Genomic DNA, 20,256 nt, shown 5'->3' on the forward strand with positions numbered 1-20,256 from the left:
TGGGCCTAAACCACGTGTACACGGTCAGTGTTTATACTGTACATAGTGTAAACTGATCACTACATACTGGCATGTACATAAAGATTTTATAAATGTATTGTTGAATATACCTTATTAAAGTATAGCAATACAGAAGCACTATAACTAAGTAATTTATGATTTGATACAGCCTGCATATTTATTTAGAAATATTCAAATTACAATGTAAACATAGACATTTCTATTGACATACAAAAGCACCCTATTAAATACAGTATCTTTATTTTAAATACAGACATTTCTTTTTCTTTTATATAAACGAGTAAAGATATCTTTATAAATAGGGCTCCTATATATATACTATAGATTTTTCAGTATTCAGTTCAAACATGTACATTATATCTGAATATTTGTCATGAAATAGAGATCAATTTGTGCCATATCTAGCATTCTAGATATCTGAATAAATAGGATAAATAAGACCTTATTATATAGTATATATGCCTATACCATAATCACAAATCATTAATCCACTTAGTCACATTCAAATGCTCACTGAATCACTTACATTATGATTGATCTCATGTGTGTATTCCTTTGTTCCATGTATAGCTTATATCACCGAAATAAATTATTTATAAATTTGTTCCAAACAGAATTTCTATAATTGTGTGTTGGGGATTTATAGTTTTTCTTTCCTCGCTGGCTGTGAGGTGCTTGTGCCCTACGAGGGTTCCAAACCGAGGTGTAGGGTCTGTCCACATTTTCATTCCAATGACAGACTGCTAACTGAGACCTTGCGAGGTACTGACTGTCACTAAATGATATCCGCTTATCTTGGAAAATGTTCATTGTGTTATTAAAACTTTCCACATAATACGTATTCCGGGCAAGCACATAGTTCTCCGGATGTTTGTACACAGCGGAATTTGAAATTACTTTCAGGAGTAATTTGTCTGCCAAAGGACTCCTCAAAAGAGTCACAGATGGCTCATACTTTTGCTCCTTTTGACATCTAGCAGTTTGGTGACAGTTGTTATGTTTATTGGTATAATGTTGAATAACATTGGTCAGGGATCCTTGTAGTTTAGATGGATCTTTTTCACAATTTTTCATTGCCCAGTGAAAATGAGTACATACTGGTTGAACTTTGTCAACTAGTTCCTCTGACCATGTTTTCCCTCTCAGGTATACTGGTCCCTTAGATACATTTTGTAAAGCCTTTTTGACAGATTTAACAGCATGCCACGAGTCATTTTGGTTAACAGTGAAGAGATGGTTGTCTTTCACATACTTGTTGATGGATAAATTCATGTCATGTGTGTGAACATTTATAGTTACATCTTTGTCTTCAAAATATTGGTAGAGTTTTTCAGTTCCGAGTCGTTCATGTCTTTGTGACACAACATCGTCAGCCTTTGTCACATGGATGCACTCAAGGACCTTGTGTGTTTGTTCTCCTATAGCCACAACACTGGAATCTTTTGCGTTTTTTCGCCAGCCATGCCGGGCATCTGTCATGATGTCAATACCGTCGAGGTCATCATACATTCCAATTTCTTCATGTAGTGCATTCTCAATACTCTCTTTGTATTCAGATTCGATATGGTCTTTGTAGGATCTAAACATCTAGTTCCTCTTTTCTTTACTCATGTGCCCAATATTGGAGGCACGACAAAACCTGGTATAGTGTACAGGTAGCATTCCACTGCATACAAATCCATGCATCACGCGATGGTTGATGAGATACTCATTATTTGGTAAGTATGGTGATGATGACCAAAGTATAGTATGATGTTTTTCTTTTTGGCAATTTAGTCGTATTACAGCAACATGTCCTTTACTGGTCATGGTGTTGTTACTGAGGATACCATTACAAAGTCGGGCATGGTTTTCAGTGACTTCAACTAACTTCAGCAGAGATGATTTTACTGTCAGAAACACAGTTTGATCTACATCCTTTTTTGGCACTTGAAGAAAAGTGGACATATTTGCCGTGTTTGTGGTTGTGTGATCAGACTCGTTTTTATGCTGCTTCATAAATGCGTCCAAAGCATGTTCCAATATGTCCCAATTGTTCACAGGTCGATTCAACTTCCTATAAAGCACCTGTTTCACATCGTGTATTTTTGACAATAACTCTGTTTTTCTGTTGATATCACCAGGAATTTCGATCTTAAAACTTGATGCACGTTTTCTTTCAGCTGCCATTTTCTTAAGATACTTTTGTTTCACTATATGACTTGGGAATATACAATTTGGCATCAATAGATTGACTCCATTTATTATGATGGGTATTACAGGATGCTGTACCTATGAAGGTGTCTTACTCCAGGCATGAGTACAATATATTTCAGAACATACAAGGTTATTGCTTTGTATATATAACTTATATAATCTAACAATGATTAAGGTCATAAAATCTAATAAAAAAGATATTGTTCAGGTTCTTAATTGCACTTTTGTGTGTGAAAGGTTTATCCCAATTGTAATATAATGGAATGGTCCATTGGTTGGTATCGGGTTTAGAAAGGGGGCGTATTTACATTGAGCTATCAAACAATCAATGTTATTAGTGTGTGTAATTATACCACATCATAAATCAACCAAATATCGTGAGATATATTTGTGTACATGTATATGTTAGAGTAAAAGCCGACCCCTTAGGTCAAGTCAATTCATTCAGATGCTGGGGTTAGTTTTACGATTAGATGCTACTCGGGCTATCCCAGTGCAGTAGGTGTGATAAATTTCATAACTGTCGGGGCACCTAGCTTTGTGACCACAGTGGATGTCAGATAACTTGATAGTTAATGAATTTTGGATTAAGAATAGCGTAACTTTATTTCATGCCTATTTTCATTTTATAATTGCTCAGGGATTCCTTTGTATTGTAAATGGTATATTGAGAAAACTGAATTTGATACCTTATTCCAAACACATGCTATGATGCAACAGGAAACACTGACCTCCATCTCACTGGTCAAACAGATATAATCTGGGGAGTGTTTGGAGGGAAATATGCTCGGTAGGTCTCTTAGTCACTTGTAAGGTGTGGCAAGATAAACATGGCGAGTGAAGAAAATACTGTTTAGTTGTGAACCAGGAACAGAGAGACACTATTTTTAGTTTGTTCGCACATTATGACTGGGATTTAGAGGAAAGTGTTTATAATGAAAATTCTGCTGCCAGTGATGAATTTGAAAACAGATGTAAAGCCACAATGACAGAACCTGAGAATATGTCGGAAGGGTATGACGAAACCAGTGATTCATCTCAACTAGAGCAATATGCAGAATTCACTATTGCAAAAGATCCTCTATCAAATGAGTGTCCTCATTGTTTTAGTCAACCATGTGTCACCGACGAAACTTTCAGACAGATGTGGTGGGAAACTGAAAACCAACCACAGCATGCACGGAATCATCATTGTAGGAAAGAAATGTACAAACGGTTTTGGGTTATGTTACTACATAGACAAGTCTGGCAAGATGCTAAATACTTAGAAAAGAAAAAACAAGCCCTAGAGAGGAAAAGTCAAACACAGAAACTTGTGTGGCATAAACGTGACATAATGCCTAACTGTGTCATACAATTAGTGAGGAGCTGGTATCCTAATCCAGATGGTGTTCCGTACATGGGTCATTTGTGGGCCTAAATCTCACACCCCTAGCCGAGAGAGCCTGTATGGTTCTTATTCCAGACTATAAATCTTGATGGAGTAGATTAACTCTGGTGATGATTGCTTTATACATATTTGTTTAGGAAATGTGTGAGATAATTGGATTAATACATTCCTGTAATATATATGTGCCTCAGGGATCTAGTTTCTGGACATTGCCGCCAAAATGTTGATAAGGTAGGAGATTTTGTTTACTCAGCATGCGTAGCTAGGATCATAGCAACGCTCTGTATGTAAACTTCCGGTATCATCTTCCGGTGAGGCAAATTCAAATTTCAAATTTGATTGACAGCCTCCAACATTGACAAATAAATATTTTATACCAGGATTAAAACTTAATTAGATTTTTAAAAAGAAAATCATAACCATATTCAGATTCCTTACAAGAATATCTACAGCCCTAACAAAATTAGTAATATAAGCTTTATTGAAAAACACGAATTTATAGAAAATCCTTCTCTGAAGTGAAGGCAGCCAAAGTTTTGCATATTCCTCCATTTTCCTGAGTTGTCTCCCTTTTATACCCCATCCCCGGCCTTTAAACGTATTCAGTTACTCAAAGTAGAAAATATAAAAGAACTTAACAATTTAGGAAAATATTTATCACTAGCAAATAAACTAAAGGAAAGATTTTTTATATAAGACTTTAATTAGAATATATTCATTTTTAAAGATTATTTCTGTTTTACTGTAACAAATCTGACTAACTAGCTTATTGAATTATAAATCATGTAAGAGTGGATGCCTTTGTCCATTAATGTTATATACTATTTTATCGAATAAGTTGTAAAACTTACGGAATAAAGTTGAATTTAATACAGTTGTTTAATGAATAACGGGATCATCACTGGAGTACATGTAACCAATTCACTGTTGTAACCCAATATATTAATGTAAAGTACTCCCACATCACAAAACCTTTGGTAGATAGTGTGTAAATAGTGATTTAATGCGACACACATTTTGGTGTTTATAACGTTAGTTATACTATCATCTCGGCAGCAGTGAACCTGTGACGTAGGAGGCTGACCGACCTCGTTATCAGAATGAAATTTTGCATATAGGTCAGTTGTCAAGATGGGCCCATACTGTGCCCTCTATCTCAGCGTGTATAAATACAAACCCAGGAGTGTAGGGGTAATTTGACTGGTTTTCATAAAACCAACCTATAGACAACTTTAACCTTTTTGTGTCTAAAACCCTTTAAATATGTTGCTTTTCAAAGAAAAGTTCCTCTGAAGTGACTGTGGACAGAAAAATTGAATTCACCACCATCTTTATGATTGGTCGCTATTTATACCCCCAACCCGGTCTTTAACGTGACGACAGCTGTTCAGTGAAATATCACAACATTAAAAAACAGAGTCTATACTCTCTAAAGCCTTGAAAATTGTTTTTATTTTGTAAGGTTTTATAATTTGAGTGAATGTTGGATTTTTAGTCTTTCGATTATTTATAGATGTCATATGTTACTCAAAATTTAACGCCGAACCCCTGTGACCATATGCGATGCAGTCTAATAGCCTGGATATTCAGGGCTCCAGAAAAAGTGTAACTATATGGATTTTAGTTGCAGGTTATCTGATGATGTACGTGGTATTATTGAAATATTGGATTTAATTGTCGCACTGGCGTTTTGGGATGTACATTCTGATAAAAGTAAGCAAAGAAACATTGATTTGAAAATCGCGGTATTCGACAGCTGGAAACTTGTGTCCTCCATATCTTTAGATTGAGTCAAATTACGACAATAATGTGACCTAACATTCACCCGCACTATAAAAACGGACATTAATATATTGTGCAGTCATCGTGTAACTTTGTAGGTATGGCATTACGAAACAACTGCAGTGTTTATAATGTGATCAAACAAAATGGCTACCATTCTTAACCTCTGATTGGTCGATATTTAAATGCTGTCGAAGTACAATCAAATTGAGTATGTAGGTGTTTTGTGGTTATGATAATTTGTGTAACTCAGCTTTCACATTTCAACAAAATGGTCACAATTTCGTGAACTCTGATTGAATTTTAGGAGATATAAGTTATAAATTTAGGAATTGATTAGGAATAATTTCAAAGCGTTTGGAATGGTTTTGAAAAAAAAGTTGAGAGGGAGATCGATAAGTGAAATATTTACTAACGACTCACACCGCACGAAAGACTGCGCACTACAACGATGGAAACAATTTATTTGCGTGAAAAATACTAAACATAGGAATAAACATTTTTGACGTAGTCTAATGTTAAGTTTGGTTATAATCATATTCATATATTCAACCAAACGTAACCTGCTGGTACATCAAATGTCTGTGTATAGTCCATAGGATATGGAGCAAGGATCCTACTGTGACTACTTTATATCACTTAAGCTTAATCGAAACCATAAATCTAACCTTATATCATATTATCTGACAAACATATCTACAGAGGTAGGCGTACACTATATTCTGTCTCAATCCTGTTTGAAGTGATCATATTTCTTTCTCGACTCCTATAAACTGTACGTTTTTGTATACGACAACAAAAATACCCTTTTTAAAACAGCTTTCGTCCTAATTAAAATAAATAAAAAATATTCCATAAAATAATCGTCTAAAACACTTTTTACAGTTGATAGGAAAACGTTGTAGAACTGAAAAAATGTAATCTACAAAGAAAAAAGGCAGAAAAAACATCGAAAGTATCATTTCACATTTTAATATTAATACACAATAAATTATACTTTGGTAGACATTTACAGTACCTTATATCACTGAAGATAAATATCCATGTCCGTCCACTACAATAATCACACAGACCTTGGTGGTAGATCTCAGGTTCAAACTGTTTATAATATCACAATGTTATTTCATGGATATAATTTTATAACAATTTGAATTATTTTCATTCAAATATGTCAGTAAGATATCAAGAATATTTTAATTTTCCTATATATCTATAGAGTACATCAACTAAAGGTTAACTACACATAATCCTTTTATGGTTATGGGATTCACTGCTGTGCCACCTATAAACTCTTTTTTTTATTTTTGAAGAGCATTTAATCACGGCATGGTTGATAACATATGTCTCACCATTGCCAACACATGAACGTTCCTTTAAAACTTTGACTACTATACTGGAGTATGTGAGGACATCGGCTGAACACTAATTCCCCTTAATCCTCTTGTGGTGTCTGTAAGAGTCTCATGTTCAGTCACAGTCATGATACTGACATCTGCAAAACCCCCGCTAACATCAATTGTCAGGGACATGTCTCTGGGTTGTGTGATGACACCGTGGACATTCTCCATCCTTGACATTGTCTTTATCCTTGTAAAGACACCACGAGGTTCCATCTCCACCGCCACCGTCTTGATTGATGTATTAACACCACGATCACTCATCTCCGTTGATGCGGTTGTGATAGATATCGTAACACTACAGACACGGACAGCTATGGATACTGTACTTATTGTTGTTATGACCCTTTGTACACTCATCACCTTGGATACTGTCCTGGCCTGAAGGGGACATCCGAGGTACACACACCGTGAACTTTCTAACAACGTAATGGTAAAGCTAATGTTATGAGTGTCTTGTCACACAGAGAACATATGCACTAGTGTCTACATCATGTTCCTCGGGTATATCGTGATCTTTTGAAGTAATGACATGTACATAATTTGGTAAAAAAAATTGGAATTTCACCAGACACTTAATTGTATTTTGACTACGACACTCTATGTGTATCTTTATTACAATATCTTTTGAGCAAAAAGTATGTTCTGTTTTATTGTGCGACAAAGTCACAGTTATCTGGGTCACTTGTAGGCTGCGTAAACAGCATGGCCATATTGAGTTTATTGGTAAAACTCTTGTGCTTTGTAGATAAAAAAAGGTTTAGATTGCTGAATGAAACATTATCTTTATGGCAGAAGATATTTGTCGCAAGTAGTGAAAGCACTCAAATATTGTTAAATTACCTCTTAACTTATAAGTAAATATCTCAATAAATGCATTTCGAGTGTTGATTCTTTATATTAACATACCAGGTAAAAAAAAAAACCATTTTACCATGAAAATATGTAAACATCTTTGATATGCTGATTTTCCACAAAATACATCACTTAATTATCAATTTGACAGAAAGATAATCTCGGTTTCATTTTCGTAAAATGTGTTTTCGACATCTAATAAACACAAGAATTTCATGGAAATGGATGCTTCGCCTGCAAAACAATATCATGCAAACACTTGTGATGAGAAAAATCTGCATGATGTTTGAGCTAAATCAACCTAAGGGAAGTAAATTTTCTATGTTTAGAACAGGGACCTTGACCTTTGACCTTTGAACCTGAAAGGCATTCTCGAAGAGGAAACACTTGAAATTAGAAAGATCTGCATATTGTTGGAATTGAAACGACTCAAGAGAACTTGACTTGAGTTTTCACAAGAAAACTTTTTTGTAGTAACAGTGACCTTGACCTTTGCCCTTAGGAGCTGAAAATCAACCCCTACCAAGCACTTATGGTGCGAACACATGTTTTCTATTTTGTAAGTAACAATGACCGTAACATTTGACATTGGACCTGAAAAGCAATCCTTCGCGAGCACGTGTGGTAAGGAAGATCTGTATGTAGATTAAGTCATCTGCTTAATGGAACTTGGGCTATCGCACGGGAACCTCTGAAAGGACGTCGCCGACGCCGACGCCATCACCGCAATAACCACCCGAATCGAACAGAATCAGCCTTTTGGCATTTGAAACCAAGTGACCTTGACCTTTAATCACATGATGGGCTGCGATGGCTTAGACAGTGAATGCGTCAGCCACGTGACCTCAATTGAAGATCCGAGGTGAGTGGTTCGACAATCCATACCTATCACGGTTTGTGTTCCTCAGGAAGCTATGCAATTGAACAGTCTGTAATGACGAGTACGACCTTTTAAAAGACACCTTACCCTTATTGGTATGGAAGCCTTGCAACGAGCCTCTGTATGTCCATCAGTGATGTAGCCATTATCTATTACAAAATTACCTTGACTGTTCATGAAATCGATCTTTGTTCAGTTGACTTATCCATGAATTAAGACAATTTTTGCATAATATAATGATGTTCATCAGTAAAAAATATGAAACCAGTTGTTAACAAATAACACTTCACCTGGATGTCCTATCTGAAAAGCAATAGGCAGGTAAGCTTTGCAAATGCAAACAGAATTTGCGAATACATATTTTGCTTTTAGTAGGAGCTCTTGTTTTCTCAAAAGGTCATGTCATATGAAAACGGACAATCACATTATACCAAGAGCGAGTCCTCAACGCCAACTCTTATTGAATGCTAGGCCTATAGGTTCCCCATGCTTATGAATCAGTTCGGTTTGGTTTGTTTTATTTTTGTTTAACGTCCTATTAACAGCTAGGGTCATTTAAGGACGTGCCAGGTTTTGGAGGTGGAGGAAAGCCGGAGTATCCGGAGAAAAACCACCAACCTACGGTCAGTACCTGGCAACTGCTCCACGTAGGTTTCAAACTCGCAACCGAGTGGTGAAGGGCTAATGTTAAAGTGTCGGTACACCTTGACCACTCGGCCACCGCGGCCCCTTTATGAATCAGCACTACGGTCTAAGTAATTGGCGGTGTGCCTATATATGTTTTTTGGAGCACATTCAGATCTCTTTTACGTTATTTTGAATTACATGACGTGTAAATACCGAGGATTGTTCTGCCTCATGTTGGGGGTAAATTACCCGGTCCAAAGTCTACACTATAACTATAAAGCACAATGAAGTCTTTTGAATGCTTAGACTTATGTATGTGTCTTTCGGAGAGTCTGTTAATCTCCCTGAGGCTCGGTGTTTAAATCTAAACCTGTATCAGCCTTGCTTTCTTTAGAACTGTTTTCAAGCAACTCATCGTTATCGCGGTCAGACATCTTGATCAACGGTCACTCCTCGTTTCACTTTTGAAGAAAGAAAGAGTTCCTCGTTTTGTCATGTTCACTTCTAACACCTTTTTGGGTGACTTTCTGTCGATGATTTCATAAAGAGTTCGATCAAATGGTATGGAAAACATCCATATTGGAGTGACATGATCTGCGGTCAGCATACGCTTTCATCTTTTGCTTACTGTTCACCGTGTAGTCCAAAAAGAATTCGCACTGGAAAATTTATCGTTGAACCTTGTGACGTTGCACGGTAGATTTTAGGACTTATACACTCCATGCTTCCAATTGCGTTCTTAGGTGCTTGCAGCTTTGGTTGTCCTTCCTATTGTATAAAACGCTCAGCTTTGCTATTTGCTCTTGGTCACAACGGTGTGATTCGATGGTGTTAGAAACAAGCGTTCTTAGTTTATCTTTTAACACTGTGACAAGACTCAAGGTCTTGTTTCCATCATTCTTGATTTCACTTTGGTTTTTAATCTTCTGACAAGGTCAATTGGATCACCGGATTCATAAAGGTATAGATTTGTGTTTGTTTTCTTGAATTGCGGTATATCCTTAATTGTCTAGAAAGTCCTTTAATCCAGTAGGTCCATAGTGGCTCCTGTGTCAACAATTATATCTATCGGTGTTACATGTATGATGAGAGTAGCCTTTGGTTGTGTAGTTTTCCTCGCATTTACAGGAAAGATGTACTCGCCATCTGATCCCGAACTGTCATACTGTTAGTGTGCACTTGTCTTTTCATTTAGGACCAAATCCTTCTTCGTAGACCTACATACATTACTGACATGATTCCTCTTGTTACAATGTTTTTCATCTTTTGCTGGACGTTATCGTTAGTTTTTTGTGGTCCATGGTTTTTCGTATTCCTTTCCTTGTTGTTGAAACCTTAATGTGTGTGTGTTAACCTCTGCCTTGACCCTAGTTTATGGAGTTCATCTGTTCGCGTTTATCATTAATTTCATTTGTTTGTTCATCATTCATCTCCGGCGAACGTGCTAATTTCAGCATATTCCCCCTTGACATATCATCATCCTCCATGATACGCCTTGTTAGAGTGTAGAGGAACATGGCTGAATTGTCTGTGGTTTAATTTCTTCATTCACATAAAGAAATTCACAGTTATCTCCCCGTTACATTCATAGCCTTGTGCTCTCCCTTCTTTGTTCTGCTTGTCTAACATTGTACCGCTCTTATTCGTGATTTTTCTTGGTGTAAAATAGGCTTCACTGGCATCAGTGACATGTTTATATATATCCAGCTACATACCATCCCCGGGAGCTAATATATAACACTTTAATTCGTCGTTTACTTTCCGTAACATCCATGGCAGCTTAAAGGATATAACCTCTATTTCCATTTTCCATCTGTTTAACCTTACGAAAGTGACTTTTCCCCCGCGTATCATGGTCGGTATAATATTGTCATAATCCACGTTGTCAAAATCCAACAAATCATGGATCTCTTCCTCGCCCGAAAATCTTACAGCAAAATTACCATAGCGAGTCATGATTTCAATTTAAGCTACTTTACACTGAAAAAGACCAGGGCCTCTTGAGCAGACAAACATATACACACACCCTTACGTGCACATACATACACCCTTACGTACACTTACCCACACACCCTTACGTACAAATACATATGGCAAGCCATGTTGTCATTTATTCACGGAGCAAAGTTGATCCAGGATTTTATCAAATTATAAAAAAAGATATCCTATATACTTTACAAGATATGTTATATAATGAATGAGATATATTAAATACATTTCTTTATCAGACAATCAAATAAGATATCTTATATAATATATGAGATATCTTATACCATATTATAAGATATCTTATAAAGGAAATTATTTAATTCGATTATAAGATATCTTATAAAGAACGAGATTTGAAATTAGATAAAGAACTCTCCTCTACTCGATGAAGGATCCGAGATGAAGCTGAAACTACATATGATGGTTTGAAACATATTTATAATTGCCATATATTCATTTTTGCTCGAACACGACATCTGTACTGTGCCTTGCTGATCTCGGTCGTGACAGAGGGTTTATTGTGTATGTTCTGCGTGCCTTCCAACAAAAAGTAAGTTACCTTACAGAGGACGCGGCCATTCTCGAACTTTTAGGTTTTGCCGGTCTCATGAGAGTCTCGTTCTTTATAAGATTTCTTTTCTTCATAAGATATATTATACATCATATAAGATATCTTATAAACATATAAGATATCTTATAAACATATAAGATATCTCATAAACATATAACATATAAGATTTCTTATATAATATATATCTTAAATAATTTGTTAAAATACTGGATCAGCATTGCTCCGCGAATAAATGACAACTTGGCTTGCCATACTTACAACCTCAGACGTATTTTTAATATATTACGTGGCTAGTCGTGTTAACAATGTATGCAATAGACCTCACTCAACCTAAGTGGTATTCGATAAGGTGTGCAAGCGATTGTCATTAATCATTATTATATTTTTTTTTCTCACGATTGGAGAGATCTATAGCGTGTTTTCCGATGATACGGTGGACATGCCCGGGCGTTACGTTGTTATAACCAGGTACATCGTAACTTCCTAATTGTTGGGACAGTTTTTAAACAACGATTACATGTTCACCATACAGGGGAATACACCAGTCATGTTTCATTTATTGTTCATTTTAACTACAGCAGTTTATACAGGTAAGTAAACAATGAACTACACCACTGGAGGGTGGCAAACTAACGCACAGACTGACAGCTAAACAATCAGTACTTATACAAACAGAATACCTGTGTAGCTCACAGACATCAAAACAAAAAACAAAGACCAAATTGCATACACTAACAAAGGACAGTGACAGACAATTGGGTGAGGGTCTATATCTTGTCTATCTATCGACCTTCAATATTGTCCGGACAACTCTCCCCAAACTTGTGAAATTAACACTAGGTAAATAACACATATTTACAAAACATTGTAAATTTAGTCACGTTATTGTTCAAATGTTTAATTCAACGGTAAAATAAAATATCTGTTTTCGTTTCTTTCTGAATGTATTATATTTCTTGTAAATCTGTCACAAAAGCAGGAAGAAGCACATTTGAAATACTAGAATTAGAAGATCGACCTGTTGATACTAACATATTCTACAGTCATTAGATCAGAATAAGTCAAACATGTGTTTCCTTGATAAGAATCTAAACATGTGTACGTATAATGGTATTTATTTTATTACATTGGAAATCTATTTATTTGATGAATTACATTTCAAATTTGTTTAATGGTTATGGTAATGCCATTTTCACAAAGTAATTTGTAATTTAATTAATGGCATTAAACCCGTGTCTGATAATGGATCAGTAATTTGTTCTTCCGGATACAAACTACAAAACTGTTTAGAAAAATGTTAAGATATTTCTGTATGTATACATTGTATCAGCGTAAACAATTCATCGCCCTCGATTGGACGGAATTATTGTCTTGATACATATTCTAAATTAAACTCGGTATTTTCTATTTTAAGTCCCTGATTACTAGTCTGTAATATTAAATCACCATGTAATTAAACCCGTGTCTGATAATGGAAGTTATTTGTTCTTACGGATACAAACTCCAAAATTGTTTAGAATAATTTTGATATATTTCTGTATGCATTGTTTGTTTGTTTGTTTATGTTTTACGGCCCATCGACAACTAGGGTCATTTAGGGCCAAACAATATTCTAACATGTTTTATTTTTAAAGTTAAAATCAGATAAAATTTGTCATTTTTAAAAGCATCCGTATTGTATATTTAGATCATTGATAAAAAGGTGGTTAAAAATGGTAAAATATATATATGTACGAATAGATTATGTGGAATAATATGTACGAATAGATTATGTGAACTTTGTTATAAATAGAACGTCAAAGACAGTAACGTAAAAGACATCAAAGTCTATAAAATAGATCGATCTCTTTCAAGTAGCTAAATATTGTTTTCGAATCCACGGAACTGAAAAGGGTTTTCATATCCGGGACTCGAAAGTATTTATCACGAATGTGCTTGAAATCGGAACATTCTATTAAAAAATGCTGCACTGTGAATTGAGCATCACATGCATAACACACCGGTGGATCCTCTCGTTTCAAAAGGAACGAATGAGTAGGATATGTGTGCCCGGTACGGAGCCGAGAGAGGACTATTTCCTCTCTACGATCCTTCCGACTTGGTTTTGATGTTTTAAGTTTTGGTTGTACTTTAAAAAGTTTGTTGCTCGTCTCGAGAGACCAGCGTTGCTGCCATTTACTCTGAATGGCAGAACTAATTACAGGTTTGAAATCTGTATATGGTATTTTAATATTTGTTTGTTGCAGATTTAGAGCAAGTTTTGCTTGGCGGTCAACAAGTTCGTTGCCTTTAATTCCGACATGGCTCGGAATCCAAAGTAATGTTATTTTGCATTTTTTAAGATACGAGATATTCGTAAAACAAGGTTTTGTATGAGTATGCTCTTTGGATCTCGTGATTGTAAATTCTGAAGGACGGATAGAGAGTCGGAACAAATTATTGCCTTTCTGATGCGTTGTTCTTCGATATGGTCGAGGGCCAAATCGATGGCACATGCTTCCGCAGAGAAGATAGAGGCACCATCTGGTAAGCGGATTGAAGAGCAGTGGTGATCGGAATAGCATGCTGCGGAGACCTTTACTCCATCTTTTGAGCCATCAGTGTAGATCTGAACATGATCAGGAAAATCTGCAATGCACTCCCGAAAAGAAGATTTGTGCTCTTCGGGTAATACACTCGACTTTGCCCTCTCATGTAGAGTAAGGTTAATATCAGGTGTTTCGACAAGCCATGGTGGTACATCAGTTACGGTGTACTCGCCTATGTTGTCTAAACTGATGTTAAGTTCCTGAAGAAAGTTAGAAATTCTAATGCCAAATGTTGGTAAAAGTTTTTGGTTTTGATTAAATATGTTTTGGTATTTCAAGGTCAAAAGCCGGATTTTTCGGGTTGGATTTCAATTGGGCGGCATATTGAAGAGAAAGTATTTTCCTTCTGTCATTTAGGGATGGTTCATTTGCCTCAACATAAAGGCTCTGCACAGGTGTTGTTCGAAAAGCACCAAGTACTAGACGTAATCCTTGGTTTAGGATAGGATCCAGCATCTGCAGGTAGGAATTTCGTGCCGATCCATAAACGATGGAGCCATAGTCGAGTTTTGATCGAATAAATGCCCTATAAAGTCGCAGAAGCATTTCGCGGTCTGCACCCCAGTCAGTATGGGATAGTACTCGTAAAATGTTCATTGCCTTTGAGCACTTATCTTTCAAGTATTTTATATGTGGAACAAAGGAGAGTTTCGAATCGAAAATTAGTCCGAGGAATTTAGTCTGCTCGACAACTGGAATTGTGATACCGTTTAATGTAAGATCTGGATCATTATGTGGTTTTCGTTTTTGGCAGAAGTGCATGCAGACAGTTTTTGATCTGGAGAATTTAAAGCCGTTTTCATCCGCCCATGTTTGTAGTTTGCCTAAACATTGTTGAAGTTGTCGTTTTATCGTGTGCATGTTCTTCGACCTATAGCAGATCAAGAAGTCATCGACGAATAGAGACCCTTCAGTCGACTTACCGAGACATTTAGTTATACTGTTGATTTTCAGACCAAAAAGTGTTACGGAAAGGATCCCACCCTGAGGGACTCCCATTTCCTGTTTTGCTGTTTCGGAATAAGTTGAACCTACGCGAACTTTAAAATGTCTGTCAGATATATAGTTTGAAATAAATTTTGGGAGATTCCCACGTACACCAATTTCATGCAGGTCTTTCATAATACCATATTGCCATGTAGTATCGTATGCCTTTTCCAGATCAAAGAACACAGCGACAAGATGCTCCTTCTTCGCGAAAGCTTCTCGAATGAAGGTTTCTAATCTGACCAGATGGTCTACTGTTCCTCTGCGGTTTTTGAATCCACTTTGGAGTGGACTCAAAATATTATTGGATTCAAGGAACCAAACTAGTCTAGTGTTTATCATCCGTTCAAGTGTTTTGCAAATGCAACTCGTTAGAGAGATTGGACGATAATTATTTGGTTCAGTGGTGTCCTTACCAGGTTTATGAATTGGAATAATTGTAGATTCCTTCCAAGAATCTGGGATCTTTCCAGATTCGTAGACTTGATTAAAAATATATAGGAGACAACGTAAGGATGATTCCAGTAGATGTTTCAGGAATTGGTATGGAATTTCATCAGGACCAGCTGCTGAATCGTGTGATTTGTTTAAAGATTCAAGCAACTCTAGGAGATCGAATGGTTTATTGTAACTTTCTGTGTTGGAGAATTTAAAATTAAGGCGTTTTTTTTCTTTCTCTTTTTTAAATCGTTGAAATTTTTGGGAGTGGTTTTTGGCTGATGAGTTTTGGGCTATATTTTTGGCAAATACATTCGCAATTTCTGATTTAGAAGAGAAAATTTGTTTTTTATTGATAAGATGGGATGATGGTGCCGTTTTTCTTTTTCCACTTATGTTTCGCAACTGATCCCATACCTTTTTAGATGATGTGTTTGAAGTTATTTTAGAAACGTATTCCTTCCAGCTATTCTTTTTATCGGATTTAATAGATCGCCGAGCCTTTGCTCTCCAAATTTTAAAATTATTGTAATTTTCGACAGTTGGGGAAGTCAAAAATCGTCTTAGAGCTGCTTTTCGGCCGGATCTATTAATAAAAGATTCTTCAGATAAAAGAAACTTTGTAGGTTTTGGAACGGACTTTGGTATCGTTTTTTCAGCAATAGAAGTAAGAGTTTCGGTAAATGTTTTAATTGAATCATCGAGATTAGTTATTTTTTCTACAGTAAGCTCCTCGTTGCACACGTGTTGGAATTGAACCCAATCCGCTTTGTGCATATTCCATCGAGGAGGTGTTTTATCAAGAGGAGTCCCAATATTATTTAGAAAAATAGGGAAGTGATCACTCCCACATAAATCATTATTAACCTTCCAGTCATAATCGAGAAAAATGGAGGGATGGCATAGTGATAGGTCGATGTGGGTACGGGAGCCTGTAGCAGGGTGTAAATATGTTGGGGTATTGTTGTTTAAAAGGCACAAGTTGTTTTTATCTATAAATTCCTCAATACGTCTTCCTCTCTCTCGTCTGTGTTCGGAGAGCCCAACAGGCTGTTATGCCCATTTAAATCTCCGAGAATTATGTATGGTGTTGGGAGTTGGGAAACGAGGTTATTCAGTTGCTCATTAGTGAAAGCAGCGCTTGGAGGAAGATAAATTGAACAGACTGTTACTTGTCTGTGTAAAGTTGCACATACAGCGACAGCCTGTAAATTTGTGTTTAACGTGATCATTCTGTGAGGAATAGTTTTATTGACACCTACAGCTGCGCCTCCTGCTGCTTTGATTCCTATAGCTGCGGTGCTATTATACAGCGAGAAATTTCTAAGGGTAATTGTGTTTTTTAACATGACCTCCTGTAGGCAAAATAAGGCAGGTCTAAACTCTTTCGATAGATTTTGAAACTCTTCTATATTTGCTCGTAGTCCGCGTATATTCCATTGTATGATCGTGTTGTTATTGTTGGCCATTATCCTGGTTCATGCTGGTCGTTCTTCGGACTGACAGGGCTGCCTGGTGTAGGCTGTCTAGTAACAGCAACGTTGGTGATATGCTGTTCACTGTCGTCCATAAGAACGTCATACCTGTTGTAGCCAAGGATAGGGTCATCTGAACCCTTGGCCGGTTTGTTGTTTAGGGAGGGATGCCTTTTGATCCGAACCCTAGATTTTGGTGTTCTTTGGTCTTGATGTGGTGTAGTGGCAGGTCGTTTGGTAATTCGGGAGGTGTCGACCGACGGCTGTGACAGAGTTCGTCGTCTATGGTGGTCGTCACCTACCTTAGATTTACGTTCGTTTGTGTTGGTTTTTGTAGACGATGGCGATGGTTCGATTGGTGGTGGTGTGTGTTTAATGGGTTTTGAAGGCTCTGGAGGTTTGGGGGTGGCACTCCAGCGTGAGGCTCTCCCAAATAATTGTTTGTATTTAGGTAGGTTTGCCATCTCGGGAGCATCTGGACCCCAGGCAGACTGGTCCTCAAATGCTTGGATAGAGGCATCCTTCACCGAGACGGTACCTGCTGACGACTGTTTAACAATTGTGGCAAACGTTGGGTTTGTGCTGTCCTTGCTCTCGGCAATCCTCCTGGCTTCAGGAAAGGAAATATTCTCGGTATATTTCACCCGGAGGACCTCCCTTTCCTTCTTCCAGGCAGGACAGTCTCGAGATGAGGCCGCATGGTTACCCTGGCAGTTTATGCAACGCTTGCCAACAATGTTGCATTGGTCGTTGTCTGTGTGGCCTTCACGTCCGCAGTGTTCGCAGACAGTGTTCCGTCCACATCTGTCCTCGTGATGTCCGTACTTTTGACAGTTCCGGCATCGCAGGGGGTTGGGGATGTAGGCGGAGACACCGTACCTCTGGTAACCTATAGTTACCGTCTGAGGTAGCTGCGGCGGTAACTATATGCATCAGGGTAAACAAATCGATACTTTAGATTTGGTATTTTGTATTTTAAGTTACTGGCTACAAGTCTGTGACTATTGAACTGTCGACATATCGAGCGAGTAGTCCTGTATCAATCATTCTATCATGTTTTATTGTGTTTCAGTGTCTGGTCAGTCCGTCACCATAACAGGACCAAGTACCTTGGAAACACCAACATCAGAACTCAGACTTACCTGTACTCCAAGCTCAGCCGGAATCACAGATATCGGTAATATCAGTCTTCTGAAAAATTCTAGTTCTACAGATTATCAACTTGTAGTGTATGTTACCTATAGTAAAGCCACCTCATCCTCGATACTCACCTGGGGTAACGTTATCAGTCAGAGCAGAACGGGGGTGTCAGCCACAGGAAATGTGGACACGGTATCTGGAGCTCAGCTTGTGTTTACAATCGCCACAAATAGGACAAACTGTAATGATGGCGGAGCTTACCAATGTAATATGGGAGTCACTCTAACAGGTGGAAGTGGTGGTGTAGCTGATGCTGAAAAATATGTTACAGCTAAAGGTTTGTATCTCCGGAGTCAACCAGTTGTGTTCACACGATATCTAAAAGAAAGAAGAAATTACTGTCACCGACAAACTAATTCACCAGCTTCAAATTTCTGCTGTGTTGATAATACACTTATTTTCCGAGCTGATGTAAGTGATTTGATTTTGATTAAATTGAAATTTTATTTTACAAAAGCAATTTGAAGAGTATTGAGAAATGTCTGTGTTCGCTATATAATAATATGAAATGTAAGCATCATAAAGACCAGTAACAAAACATCAAAAAATACAGATATAATAGGGAAACTATAATTAATTCCAACTCAAAATCAAATAAAGGAAGGAAACTTATAAACCAAAATATAGATTTTATGCAAATTATTTTGTTTAAATTATTTTTTAATCATGATCAAGAGTATATTGTATTGACATAATATTTACCTTTAATTGATGATAATTGTATTAATTTCAAATTGCATTGCTGACATCATAGAAAAGATTATGCATTCTATCACAGTTCAACCGATATCCTCTAACGACATGACCGTGTTTCCCTTCCCCAATGTGGAGAGTGTATATTACTGACATTCACGTGTACAGGCACTGTAGGAAGTGACAAAAAAACCCACACATGGTGTTACAAGCGTGCCACCGACCAAGGATATACTGTAAGTCTACAAACGATTTATGTGCCTTTACAACTGTGTAATCGAAAAATATGACAATTTTGTTAATTTTGTATGTGTTGTCGCAAAGAAATAGGGGATGCCATGTATATAAAATTACAAAAAAAAAAAAATGAAAAAGATAACTCTGCAGAAGTTTTATAATATAATTATTCTTTTATTTTCTTTTGAATCGGTGAAGTTGTCAGGTATTACTCATGTCAAACTGGAATATGGTCTATGGAATAGAATGTTGGTTTCTGGTTTTCAGGGCTACCCAACTACAGCTGACATTAACCAGAATGATAACGGTTTGGTGACGTCCGGGTGTAACTACCAACGTACCAGTACACTTATCTACAATGTGAAAAATGACGACACCAACACCACGTTTATGTGTGAACCGTTCACTGGAACCGTGTGTGGCTCTAATCCAGTCTCACTGATAACATACAAATCCATCAGAAGATGTAAGGGCCAAATATGGCTTCAAATTATGAAAAAAATAAGCACTTGATGATTTTCTTAGAATTTTTGAGTTATTCAGTGTATTAATTGAAAATTCAGAATAATACTATTATATTCTTAGGTGATATATAGCTATTCTAAGATTACAACAAATATTCGTTGAGATTATATCCTTAGGTTTCATTTAATATTTCTAAGTTATGGACTTTCCCTCACAGACATAAAGTGTACATTTTGTAGCGATGGTTTGTTTCTTAACATAGACGATACACTGTTACTTGTTACGATGTCTAAACATCATTATTGTAGCTTTGCCTAAATCAGTGTTTCATTATTTTCTCAAAATCATCTTGAGAAAACAGATTCAGAAATGTTGAAAAATGCAATAAAACAAAAATAAAACAAATATTTGCACCATCAGTGTTTGCCAAAAACAGTGCGGTAAATGTTTTCCAAAAAAATTTAC

At 36.8% G+C, this 20,256-nt stretch overlaps 3 protein-coding genes across 3 annotated transcripts in view; 2 read left to right on the plus strand and 1 right to left on the minus strand.

The window, feature by feature from the left end:
- Window positions 1-20,256, minus strand: part of LOC117341380 — a 137,747-nt gene that overhangs the window by 55,185 nt on the left and 62,306 nt on the right. The window lies entirely within an intron of this gene.
- LOC117341378 overlaps window positions 1-20,256 on the plus strand; it is a gene marked incomplete in the record, with an annotated part of 106,213 nt that overhangs the window by 35,453 nt on the left and 50,504 nt on the right.
- The window catches only part of LOC117341382, a 10,715-nt gene continuing 8,926 nt past the window's right edge, over window positions 18,468-20,256 (plus strand). Inside the window, exon 1 of the mRNA XM_033903236.1 lies at window positions 18,468-18,673. The gene's annotated coding sequence lies outside the window, so the exon portion shown is untranslated. The remainder of the gene's footprint in view (window positions 18,674-20,256) is intronic.

Source organism: Pecten maximus, chromosome 13, assembly GCF_902652985.1.
Source record: "Pecten maximus chromosome 13, xPecMax1.1, whole genome shotgun sequence".
Classification (NCBI taxonomy): Eukaryota; Metazoa; Mollusca; class Bivalvia; order Pectinida; family Pectinidae; genus Pecten; species Pecten maximus.